Source organism: Rhinoderma darwinii, unplaced genomic scaffold (assembly GCF_050947455.1).
Source record: "Rhinoderma darwinii isolate aRhiDar2 unplaced genomic scaffold, aRhiDar2.hap1 Scaffold_3279, whole genome shotgun sequence".
NCBI classification, from domain to species: Eukaryota; Metazoa; Chordata; class Amphibia; order Anura; family Rhinodermatidae; genus Rhinoderma; species Rhinoderma darwinii.
This window is the reverse complement of record NW_027463385.1, coordinates 73,138-86,934: the sequence shown is the minus strand read 5'-3', so window position 1 is coordinate 86,934 and position 13,797 is coordinate 73,138. Positions and strand designations below refer to the sequence as shown.

Below are 13,797 nucleotides of genomic sequence, written 5' to 3'. Positions count from 1 at the left end.
TGTCCGCCGGCTCTCTCCACAAGTGCCGGCACATCTCCCCCTTAGTTTAATCAAACTTATATGCCAAACCCCTGCAGATAGCACCCCAGCACCTGTAGATAGCGCCACTGAAGCTCCCACTAGGAGCAGAATGCTTTGCCAGAGCGTTGCCGTCAACTTGGCTAGGAATTGTGATCCTAGAGGGAGCCCCTGACGTCTCTGTCCATATATGGACAGTCACGACAGGGACTCCTCTGGGAGTGGAATCCACGGCCTATTTTTGACCTGTTTAAGACAGAACCATTTCTCAAGTCTGACGTGTCACTTTAAAGAGGCTCTGTCACCAGATTTTCAAACCCCTATCTCGTATTGCAGCAGATCGGCGCTGCAATGTAGATTACAGTAACGTTTTTTTTTCTTTCAAAAACGAGCATTTTTGGCCAAGTTATGACCATTTTTATATTTATGCAAATGAGCCTTTCTTAAGTACAACTGGGCGTGTTTAAAGTTAAGTCCAAGTCGGCGTGTATTGTGTGCGTACATCTGGGTGTGTTTACTTCTTTTACTAGCAGGGCGTTGTGAATGGAAGTGGATGATGCTGATTCGTCAGCATTATACACTTCCATTCACAACGCCCAGCTAGTAAAACAAGTAAAAACGCCCCGATGTACACACACAATACACGCCCAGTTAGACTTAACTTTAAACACGCCCAGTTGTACTTAAGAAAGGCTCATTTGCATAAATATAAAAATGGTCATAACTTGGCCAAAAATGCTCGTTTAAAAAAAAACAAAAAAAAACGTTACTGTAATCTACATTGCAGCGCCGATCTGCTGCAATACGAGATAGGGGTTTGAAAATCTGGTGACAGAGCCTCTTTAAGGGTATGTGCACATGGGGCGGATAAGATGTAGATTTTCTGTTCTCCACATAGAGGTGGGACCCCCATATATCAGACATTTATGGCATATCTCTCAGATGAGAAGAGTAAAATGAAGACATTCCCCCCCCCCCCCCAGACAATGAAGACCTGACTCCTGACAACCTGACACATGGCGGATACTGGGGAGACATTGCTGACATCGCACAAGACGTGGTGCACACTATGCAGTCAGTGTTTTGATATGAACTGTGAGGTTCTGCAGCAGCTGAGGTGACATTATATATAAAGGAAACATGCAGTGTGATCTCTTATCATCATGTTATAGCGCAGGTGGAGCAGAGCAGAGTGATACATTGTTTTGTGGAATAAGATTCAGTATAAACTTGTATTTTACTCATTTAACCCCTTCCTGAACAGGACATTTACCGACATAGGGAACACCTGACACCCTGGGCTGGAAACCTGCAAAGGCTGGAAACCTAAGAGAACTGTGATTAAGGCCATTTATATACTTAGATTCTGTGGTCAGCAGCGACTGCAGAAACTAAGCTGTAAGAAAGACGGGGGTCCTCTCTGACAGCTCATCGTCCCCACGCGACACGATGGACGGTTGTCATGGCAGCATGGGGGGCAATGAAGGTCCGCCATCTTTCTGCTCCTATAAACCCCTTAATATTAATCACGATATATTGCGATACATTAGTATTACAGTGATTTGTACCGGAGATCTAATCATCACTAGTTCAAGTCCCCCAGAACAGGAATACATTTTTTTAGAAAAAACAGTAAAATAAAGTTTTCATTTATGAATAAAAATAATTTAAAATGTAAAAAAAACCTCCACAAACCCTTTTCCCATTTTTTCTCTAAAGTAACGTAAAAAACATAAACATAACTGGTATCACCGCATCCGTAAGAGTCAGAACGATTACAATATAATGTTATTTACCCGCACGGTGAACACCGTAAAAAACATAAACATAACTGGTATCACCGCATCCGTAAGAGTCAGAACGATTACAATATAATGTTATTTACCCGCACGGTGAACACCGTAAAAACATAAACATAACTGGTATCACCGCATCCGTAAGAGTCAGAACGATTACAATATAATGTTATTTACCCGCACGGTGAACACCGTAAAAACATAAACATAACTGGTATCACCGCATCCGTAAGAGTCAGAACGATTACAATATAATGTTATTTACCCGCACGGTGAACACCGTAAAAACATAAACATAACTGGTATCACCGCATCCGTAAGAGTCAGAACGATTACAATATAATGTTATTTACCCGCACGGTGAACACCGTAAAAACATAAACATAACTGGTATCACCACATCCGTAAGAGTCAGAACGATTACAATATAATGTTATTTACCCGCACGGTGAACACCGTAAAAACATAAACATAACTGGTATCACCGCATCCGTAAGAGTCAGAACGATTACAATATAATGTTATTTACCCGCACGGTGAACACCGTAAAAACATAAACATAACTGGTATCACCGCATCCGTAAGAGTCAGAACGATTACAATATAATGTTATTTACCCGCACGGTGAACACCGTAAAAACATAAACATAACTGGTATCACCGCATCCGTAAGAGTCAGAACGATTACAATATAATGTTATTTACCCGCACGGTGAACACCGTAAAAACATAAACATAACTGGTATCACCGCATCCGTAAGAGTCAGAACGATTACAATATAATGTTATTTACCCGCACGGTGAACACCGTAAAAACATAAACATAACTGGTATCACCACATCCGTAAGAGTCAGAACGATTACAATATAATGTTATTTACCCGCACGGTGAACACCGTAAAAAACATAAACATAACTGGTATCACCGCATCCGTAAGAGTCAGAACGATTACAATATAATGTTATTTACCAGCACGGTGAAAACCGTAAAAACATAAACATAACTGGTATCACCGCATCCGTAAGAGTCAGAACGATTACAATATAATGTTATTTACCCGCACGGTGAACACCGTAAAAACATAAACATAACTGGTATCACCACATCCGTAAGAGTCAGAACGATTACAATATAATGTTATTTACCCGCACTGTGAACACCGTAAAAACATAAACATAACTGGTATCACCGCATCCGTAAGAGTCAGAACGATTACAATATAATGTTATTTACCCGCACTGTGAACACCGTAAAAACATAAACATAACTGGTATCACCGCATCCGTAAGAGTCAGAACGATTACAATATAATGTTATTTACCCGCACGGTGAACACCGTAAAAACATAAACATAACTGGTATCACCGCATCCGTAAGAGTCAGAACGATTACAATATAATGTTATTTACCCGCACGGTGAACACCGTAAAAACATAAACATAACTGGTATCACCGCATCCGTAAGAGTCAGAACGATTACAATATAATGTTATTTACCCGCACGGTGAACACCGTAAAAACATAAACATAACTGGTATCACCACATCCGTAAGAGTCAGAACGATTACAATATAATGTTATTTACCCGCACGGTGAACACCGTAAAAACATAAACATAACTGGTATCACCGCATCCGTAAGAGTCAGAACGATTACAATATAATGTTATTTACCCGCACGGTGAACACCGTAAAAAACATAAACATAACTGGTATCACCGCATCCGTAAGAGTCAGAACGATTACAATATAATGTTATTTACCCGCACGGTGAACACCGTAAAAACATAAACATAACTGGTATCACCGCATCCGTAAGAGTCAGAACGATTACAATATAATGTTATTTACCCGCACGGTGAACACCGTAAAAAACATAAACATAACTGGTATCACCGCATCCGTAAGAGTCAGAACGATTACAATATAATGTTATTTACCCGCACGGTGAACACCGTAAAAACATAAACATAACTGGTATCACCGCATCCGTAAGAGTCAGAACGATTACAATATAATGTTATTTACCCGCACGGTGAACACCGTAAAAACATAAACATAACTGGTATCACCGCATCCGTAAGAGTCAGAACGATTACAATATAATGTTATTTACCCGCACGGTGAACACCGTAAAAAACATAAACATAACTGGTATCACCGCATCCGTAAGAGTCAGAACGATTACAATATAATGTTATTTACCCGCACGGTGAACACCGTAAAAAACATAAACATAACTGGTATCACCACATCCGTAAGAGTCAGAACGATTACAATATAATGTTATTTACCCGCACGGTGAACACCGTAAAAACATAAACATAACTGGTATCACCGCATCCGTAAGAGTCAGAACGATTACAATATAATGTTATTTACCCGCACGGTGAACACCGTAAAAAACATTTTTAAAAAATAAAAAAAGACTAGCAGCTCTAAAAGTATAAATAAAAAATAAATAAAATTATCAAAAACTGCAGCTCGTCCCACAAAAAATAAGCCCTCACTCCGCTACATCGACGGAAAAATAAAAAAAGTTCTGGTTCTGAATATACATAGTTGCGAACTTTTTAAAAAAAATTTCAAGGACAATTAGCGTGTGTTCTTCGGTGGGTGTCTTATGGGACGTGGTTTATCTCATGGGTGTGGCTAATGGGGCGTGGTTTTCTTCCCAGAATTTCTGCATCCAAATAAACAAACAAAAACGTCTGCACTAGTTTGGCTGACAACCACTTTGGTGGCCGGTATCTCTCTGGTTATCTGGTTTTTACAGGCAGGTGATGTCTCACTTTATCACTAGGGCGAGGTGATATGTGCTGACCACTACTGGCAGCGTAAATACCAGCGCAGATAGTGTCACACTGTAGATGGTGTGCTTCTTTTAGATGGTGCTCCACACAGCCCCCCTGTAGATAGGGCCACACACAGCCCCCCTGTAGATAGGGCCACACACAGCCTACTTGTAGATAGCGCCACACACAGCCCCCGTGTAGATGGCGCTCCACACTGCCCCCTGCAGATAGCGCCACACACAGCCCCCTGTAGATCGCGCCACAAACAGTCCTACTGTGGATAGCGCCACACACAACCCCCCTTGTAGAAAGCACCATACCCCCTTTTAGATTGCGCCACACACAGCCCTCCTGTAGATTGCGCCACACACAGCCCTCCAGTAGATTGCGCCACATACAGCCCTCCAGTAGATTGCGCCACATACAGCCCCCTTGTAGAGAGAGCCACACACATCACCTTGTGGATAATGCCACACACATCCCCTTGTAGATAGCACCACACCCCCCTTGTACATAGTGCCTCAAAGGGACGGCCAGAACGGTGTGCCATTGCACTGGGTGCATCACTCCAGCAGGTGGAAGGGGGCGCTGCGCTGGCTACCTTTCCCCTGCTAGTTTCAGAAGCGCCCGGGCCCGGCGACTCAGCATCCGCCTTTCCGCCCGTAGCAGCCATAGCGGCTACATCGGGCATGGGGACGCCCATGCTGCCAGTCGGGATGGGCCCCCCATGGCCGGCGGCACCGCTAGCAGCTGCTACGGCTGTAGCAACGCCACATTCAATAGTGTCTGCGTCATTAGTACACAGGTACTATTGAATACTATAGCAAAGCAGGAAGGTATCTCCCAGCTCTGCTATCTGCTAGCGCCACTGTGTGGCTGGGGATTCCGCTCCTGGATTGAGCGCTTGATGTCTCTGTCCATATATGGACAGTGACAACTCCTGAAGCGGAATCCCCGTCCACAGCGTTGCTGATGCGGTGACCGGGGATTCCACTTCAGTAGAGGCCCATGACGTCACTGTCCATAAATAGACAGTCATCAAGCGCTCCGTCCAGGAGCTGAATCTTCGGCCACAGGGGGATTCCGCTCTTTCAGGGAGCTACAGTAGCGCTATGTACAGGAAGGGGGGGGGGGGTTTCTATCATCTACAAGGGGGCTCTGTGGCACTATCTACAATGGGGCTGTGTGGCACTATCTACAGGAGAATCTGTGAGTGGTGGGCTGATTGTCATTTTACTGTGAGTGGGGGGCTAATGGTCATTTTACTGTGAGTGGGGGGCTGTTGGTCTTCAAGTGGTTTTCACCTCTGACCTCCAATTAAAGTTAATAGGAGGCAGAAAATACCTGTGGCGTTCGTTTGGAGCTTTTTTTGCCTACGTCTTTTCCGTTAGCTTCAACGGCTTAAAGAATCACGCAAAAAAAAAAGTCAAACAACGCTGTCAATTTAAAATCTGCCTTAAAATTCCTGAAGGAATTTTGAGGAAGATATTTTCTACCTTACAAAAAACGCTGTGTGAACATATTCTAAGTGTAGTGCTTGTTTTTAGCTGTTTTCTGTCTTTCTCGAAACAATTTTTGGTAGGGGTGCCCTGAGGAAATTTTATTTTTCCAGTGGTGCCTCGAGTCCGAAAAGGTTGGGAAACTCTGCACTAGGCTACAGGATCACGCCGGCCTACGCAAGGATCCCGTCGCGGAGCAGCTCAGTTCGTCTTGGGAACGGGGCCTAGAGGATTACAATTTTTTTGTGTTTGGGGCACTGTCTACATGGGGAGGTGGGTGGGCTGTATGGCACTGTCTACAAGGGGGAGGTGAGGGGCTGTATGGCACTGTCTACATGGGGGAGGTGGGGGGCTATATGGCATGATCTACAAGGGGGAGTTGCGGCTCTGTATGGCGCTGTCTACATGGGGGAGGTGGGGGGCGTTGTATGCCACGATCTACAAGGGGGAGGTGGGGGAATGAACAGCACTGTCTACAAGGGGGAGGTGGTGGGCTGTATGACACTGTCTACAAGGAGGGGTGGGCGATTATGGCACAGTCTACAGGGAGGCTGTATGGCACAGTCTACAGGGGGCACTATCTACAAGGGGGGCTGTGTGTGTGCCAGCCAGGGGAGGGGGGCATTATACTGTGTGGAGGCCACTAAGCGGACATTATTCTGTGTAAGGGCACTACAGGGGGAAATATACTGTGTATAGCACTTAGGGCGCAAAACACTGTGTGGGCAAAATTAGAGGATAAAATACTGTGTCCTTAAAGGGGTAATAATATATTATATTATTAAATATTATTATTATTTTTGGGGCGTGGCCAGCAAGCAGCATGGATAGTCGTATCTGAGCTGAGCTCCCGGGGACCGTAACCTCTCCTGCTGATTATCCTGTCATCCTGGCTGGTAAATCTTTTTACTGGGACCAGACAAACTCTGGGCATACCTCTCCCCCTCGCAGGCTACCCGGGGACATTCTTCGGTGACTTTGTTGGCCCTGCGGACGGAAACAGTGCACGACGGCCTGGTGTTCTGCTGCAGCCTGCACTCGACGCACTTCCACTTGATATTAACCCAGCCTAGGAGACAACGAAGGACTTGCATCCACTTGCATCGGAGGTACACTGTTTATGCCCGACATCTCTTGCTTCTCCCAGGTGTCTTTTGGTCCTCTCTGTCAGACTCCGTGGTCCTGGTTGCATGGGCTTCTGTTCCTCGTGGCGGCTGGTGGTTAATGACGGCCTGTCTGTGTCTGCAAGGCACGCATGGTGAAACATTCTTTATCTGTCTCCCCTGACAGCCGGTGAAGGTACAGAACTCAGGCTCAGTTGGGGACGACAGTTTTGATTTCTCTCAGGGGAGACCCTGAGATTCCATTGTTACCAGTATCTGGGTGGTGAGTTGCGGCCTAACGGAGCCATTTTGCATATATGCATGTTATACATCTATGTCACTGATTTGGCTCACCTGCTCACTATACATTCTGGGACTGCCTGCCTACCCGGTTCTTTGTCTATAGAGCTTACTTACCATATATAACTTCCTACCAGTGTGCCATACTCTGTTAAAAGGAGACTGTATCTGCTGCCTTACTTTTCCTGCTACACTATTGGTGGGGTGCGACCTACCTATTTCAGCTATACTGTGCACCATGCGTAAATCTAAACCTCAGTCTGCAGTGGATAAGCTAAAAGATTTTGCTCGTACTGATCAGGACGAAGATAATTCCTCTCCACGTAAAACGAGATCTACTCACCTCAAAAATAAAGAGGACGATGCCCGACCGAGTGGCGGCATGGATTCCGACACTGAGCCTAAACCTACGTTACGTCAGGTTTCATTGCAACTTCTATCGGCCATTGATGCTTGCAAAACTTCTTTAACAGGCCAGATTGATGAGATAAAACTTGATGTCAGTTTGCTCCGTCACAACATGCAGAACCTGAAAGGCTGTATGAGAGAGATGGAGGGGCGACTTTCTCAAGTAGAGGACAGGATTGGTCCTCTTGCTACTACCCTGGCTGCTACTACACGGAATGCGGATGCTTGTCAATCCAAAACTGATGACATTGAAAATAGACTGCGTCGTAATAATTTACGTATAATTGGCTTACCGGAAAAATCTGAGGGCAAAACTCCTGAACCGTTTATTGAACAATGGCTCAAGACTAACTTAGAGGCGCCAGCCTTTTCCCCTTGCTTTGTGGTTGAGAGGGCACATCGTGTTCCGGCTAAGCCGCCGCCTCAAGGTGCAGCCCCTCGGCAATTCCTGGTTGGGATTCTAAATTACAGAGATCGAGACACGTCTTTGCGTCAGTCCAGGTTGAAAGCTCCATTAAAATTCAACAATTCCACTATTTCCATATTCCCTGACTTTTCTGCAGACCTCCAGAAGCAGCGCGCCACCTTTATGGAGCTCAAAAGAAAGTTTAAGGAGTGAAACATTCCATACTCAATGGCATACCCTGCTCGTCTCCGAATTGCCTATGATGACAAAGTGGTCTTCTTGCATAGCCCGGCGAGAGAGTGGCTCCAGATGCATCCTCCGGTGGCTTGAGTGACTCTTCAGCATTCACCTGTGGGCCCTTCGAGAATGCTCCGTTGATCAGCCTGACATTCTTCACATGATGAACGTTACTGGGTGATATGTTGTATATTTTATGATGTTGTACCGTACCTTATGTCGCTATATCTACCATTGGCTATTCAGGTCAGTTGATCCAGAGGGGGATCTCTCTCCTTTCTATATATTGTTCTCATCTGATTCACTGGTAAAAAACAAACAAAAAGACCCAGAACATTTTTCTTATATGTTTACTGATGCCAGGATGGATGCCTGACCAAGACGTAGTCAAGTATTCCCCATTCTACCTTTTCTACCCCAAATGTCTGCCCTACCTATGGTTCTTGGTGGGGACATTTCTGGGTTATTTTCCTAGGTTACTTTGTTATGTTTGATTGTTGTTCATGTGTATGTCTATGCCACTGACTCTGATAACTCTGTCCATACCTTTTTCTGCTCATCCATTGTATGCTGCTGTACTGCCCAGGACTGGCAATTGATCCTCTCTAAAGTATTGATGACTGACGACGGGCCTCGGGGTTCCCTCATATTAGGCGATCCCGTCCCCACCTAATCTGTTTACAGGAGACTCACCTCATTAGTGAAAGATCTAGTTCTCTTAAGAAACCTTGGATACAATGGGCGTGCCACTCCTTTCACACTTTTTATTCTAGAGGGGTTTCCCTGCTGATACATCGCACTGTACGATGGAATCCAATACAGACGCGAAGAGACCCAGCTGGAGGTTTCGTTTTTGTTTATGCTGAAATAGACACTAAGCCATATGTTATTCTGTGTATATATAATCCACCACAGGCTAACACCTCCGTCCTTCAGGCAGCTATTGCTTTTGCACATCAAATTAGGTAATGTCTCCGGCTATAGACCGTTTCTCACAAGATCCCGCCCATAATTTAACACCCACTACTCCTTTGTGTCAGCTGATAGAAGGTTTGGGCTGGATTGATCTATGAAGACATTGTCACCCACAGGTTCTGGAATACACTTGTCATTCTCCTGGGAGACAGGCTCTCTCCAGGATTGATCTATGAAGACATTGTCACCCACAGGTTCTGGAATACACTTGTCATTCTCCTGGGAGACAGGCTCTCTCCAGGATTGATCTATGAAGACATTGTCACCCACAGGTTCTGGAATACACTTGTCATTCTCCTGGGAGACAGGCTCTCTCCAGGATTGGTCTATGAAGACATTGTCACCCACAGGTTCTGGAATACACTTGTCATTCTCCTGGGAGACAGGCTCTCTCCAGGATTGATCTATGAAGACATTGTCACCCACAGGTTCTGGAATACACTTGTCATTCTCCTGGGAGACAGGCTCTCTCCAGGATTGATCTATGAAGACATTGTCACCCACAGGTTCTGGAATACACTTGTCATTCTCCTGGGAGACAGACTCTCTCCAGGATTGATCTATGAAGACATTGTCACCCACAGGTTCTGGAATACACTTGTCATTCTCCTGGGAGACAGGCTCTCTCCAGGATTGATCTATGAAGACATGGTCACCCACAGGTTCTGGAATACACTTGTCATTCTCCTGGGAGACAGGCTCTCTCCAGGATTGATCTATGAAGACATTGTCACCCACAGGTTCTGGAATACACTTGTCATTCTCCTGGGAGACAGACTCTCTCCAGGATTGATCTATGAAGACATTGTCACCCACAGGTTCTGGAATACACTTGTCATTCTCCTGGGAGACAGGCTCTCTCCAGGATTGATCTATGAAGACATTGTCACCCACAGGTTCTGGAATACACTTGTCATTCTCCTGGGAGACAGGCTCTCTCCAGGATTGATCTATGAAGACATTGTCACCCACAGGTTCTGGAATACACTTGTCATTCTCCTGGGAGACAGGCTCTCTCCAGGATTGATCTATGAAGACATTGTCACCCACAGGTTCTGGAATACACTTGTCATTCTCCTGGGAGACAGACTCTCTCCAGGATTGATCTATGAAGACATTGTCACCCACAGGTTCTGGAATACACTTGTCATTCTCCTGGGAGACAGGCTCTCTCCAGGATTGATCTATGAAGACATTGTCACCCACAGGTTCTGGAATACACTTGTCATTCTCCTGGGAGACAGGCTCTCTCCAGGATTGATCTATGAAGACATTGTCACCCACAGGTTCTGGAATACACTTGTCATTCTCCTGGGAGACAGGCTCTCTCCAGGATTGATCTATGAAGACATTGTCACCCACAGGTTCTGGAATACACTTGTCATTCTCCCGGGAGACAGGCTCTCTCCAGGATTGATCTATGAAGACATTGTCACCCACAGGTTCTGGAATACACTTGTCATTCTCCTGGGAGACAGGCTCTCTCCAGGATTGATCTATGAAGACATTGTCACCCACAGGTTCTGGAATACACTTGTCATTCTCCTGGGAGACAGGCTCTCTCCAGGATTGATCTATGAAGACATTGTCACCCACAGGTTCTGGAATACACTTGTCATTCTCCTGGGAGACAGGCTCTCTCCAGGATTGATCTATGAAGACATTGTCACCCACAGGTTCTGGAATACACTTGTCATTCTCCTGGGAGACAGGCTCTCTCCAGGATTGATCTATGAAGACATTGTCACCCACAGGTTCTGGAATACACTTGTCATTCTCCCGGGAGACAGGCTCTCTCCAGGATTGATCTATGAAGACATTGTCACCCACAGGTTCTGGAATACACTTGTCATTCTCCCGGGAGACAGGCTCTCTCCAGGATTGATCTATGAAGACATTGTCACCCACAGGTTCTGGAATACACTTGTCATTCTCCTGGGAGACAGGCTCTCTCCAGGATTGATCTATGAAGACATTGTCACCCACAGGTTCTGGAATACACTTGTCATTCTCCCGGGAGACAGGCTCTCTCCAGGATTGTCTATGAAGACATTGTCACCCACAGGTTCTGGAATACACTTGTCATTCTCCCGGGAGACAGGCTCTCTCCAGGATTGATCTATGAAGACATTGTCACCCACAGGTTCTGGAATACACTTGTCATTCTCCTGGGAGACAGACTCTCTCCAGGATTGATCTATGAAGACATTGTCACCCACAGGTTCTGGAATACACTTGTCATTCTCCTGGGAGACAGGCTCTCTCCAGGATTGATCTATGAAGACATTGTCACCCACAGGTTCTGGAATACACTTGTCATTCTCCTGGGAGACAGGCTCTCTCCAGGATTGATCTATGAAGACATTGTCACCCACAGGTTCTGGAATACACTTGTCATTCTCCTGGGAGACAGACTCTCTCCAGGATTGATCTATGAAGACATTGTCACCCACAGGTTCTGGAATACACTTGTCATTCTCCTGGGAGACAGGCTCTCTCCAGGATTGATCTATGAAGACATTGTCACCCACAGGTTCTGGAATACACTTGTCATTCTCCTGGGAGACAGGCTCTCTCCAGGATTGATCTATGAAGACATTGTCACCCACAGGTTCTGGAATACACTTGTCATTCTCCTGGGAGACAGGCTCTCTCCAGGATTGATCTATGAAGACATTGTCACCCACAGGTTCTGGAATACACTTGTCATTCTCCTGGGGGACAGGCTCTCTACAGGATTGATCTATGAAGACATTGTCACCCACAGGTTCTGGAATACACTTGTCATTCTCCTGGGAGACAGGCTCTTTCCAGGATTGATCTATGAAGACATTGTCACCCACAGGTTCTGGAATACACTTGTCATTCTCCTGGGAGACAGGCTCTCTCCAGGATTGATCTATGAAGACATTGTCACCCACAGGTTCTGGAATACACTTGTCATTCTCCTGGGAGACAGGCTCTCTCCAGGATTGATCTATGAAGACATTGTCACCCACAGGTTCTGGAATACACTTGTCATTCTCCTGGGAGACAGGCTCTCTCCAGGATTGATCTATGAAGACATTGTCACCCACAGGTTCTGGAATACACTTGTCATTCTCCTGGGAGACAGGCTCTCTCCAGGATTGATTATGTTTTTGGTTCTCCTGCTTTATGTGTCCTCCATATCACTCTCTTCCAGGGGGATTTCGGACCACAGTGCGATACTGGTCAGGTTGGTTACATTTCACTCGTTTATATAAACATGTGCTTCACCTTAAGACGAAGTGCAAATTGTTTTATTACACGTCAATATTATTTTGAGATGGAGAATCAATCCAGTCAGTTATTGGCCCACTTAATTAGACACAATAACACTTCCAATTCAGGATAATGAGGGTGGTCTATTAACAGAGGGGGATGCCATTGCTACCAGATTTAGAAAGGACTATACCATTTTATATAGTTCCACCTCTAATCATACCATCGCAGACGTTGTAGTTTATCTGAGTGATCTGACTTTTCCTACTCTCTCTTCATCGCAGGTTACATTGCTTGACTCCCCTATGATGATGGCGGAACTTCAAGAGGCTATTTGGGAAATGTCTCTCCATAAATCCCCAGGTCCTGATGGGCTCCCTATTGAAGGTTATAGGAGGTATCGGGAACATATGGGCCCCATGTTGTTAGATACTCTTAACCAGGCTTTACTCAGCCACTCACTTCCCTCTACATTTGATGATGCTTCTATTATTGTGCTACTGAAGCCGGATAAAGACCCTGTTGATTGAGGTTCTTATAGACCAATTTCCCTAGTTAACGTGGACTATAAAATCCTACCTAAGATCCTGGCAAAGCGACTGAATCAAGTTGTTCTAACAATTATTCACCCTGACCAAACTGAATTCATGCGCGGTAAATCTACATCTATAAACATTACACGTGTACAGACACTTATGCAGATGGCTAGAATGCGTCATTTGCCTTGGGCTGTCACTTCATTAGATACTATGAAGGCGTTCGACTCTGTTGAGTGCTCCTTCCTTCTGGCCGGCCTTCACAGCTTTGCTCCTACATTTATCTCATGGATCCAACTTCTCTATAAATCCCCTATGGCTATTGTGGTGGTCAATGGCATCCCCTCTGATTCTTCTCCTCTGGCACGGGGTACGCGGCAGGGATGTCCCCTCTCACCGCTTTTATTTGCTATTGCCATTGAAGCTATAGCTATTAGATTGAGATCCACCCCTATGGTAACTGGTGTGCAGTGGGAGGGAG

At 45.4% G+C, this 13,797-nt stretch overlaps 1 long non-coding RNA gene across 2 annotated transcripts in view; it reads right to left on the bottom strand.

The window, feature by feature from the left end:
• The window catches only part of LOC142704368 (uncharacterized), an 89,574-nt gene that overhangs the window by 73,757 nt on the left and 2,020 nt on the right, over positions 1-13,797 (bottom strand). The window lies entirely within an intron of this gene.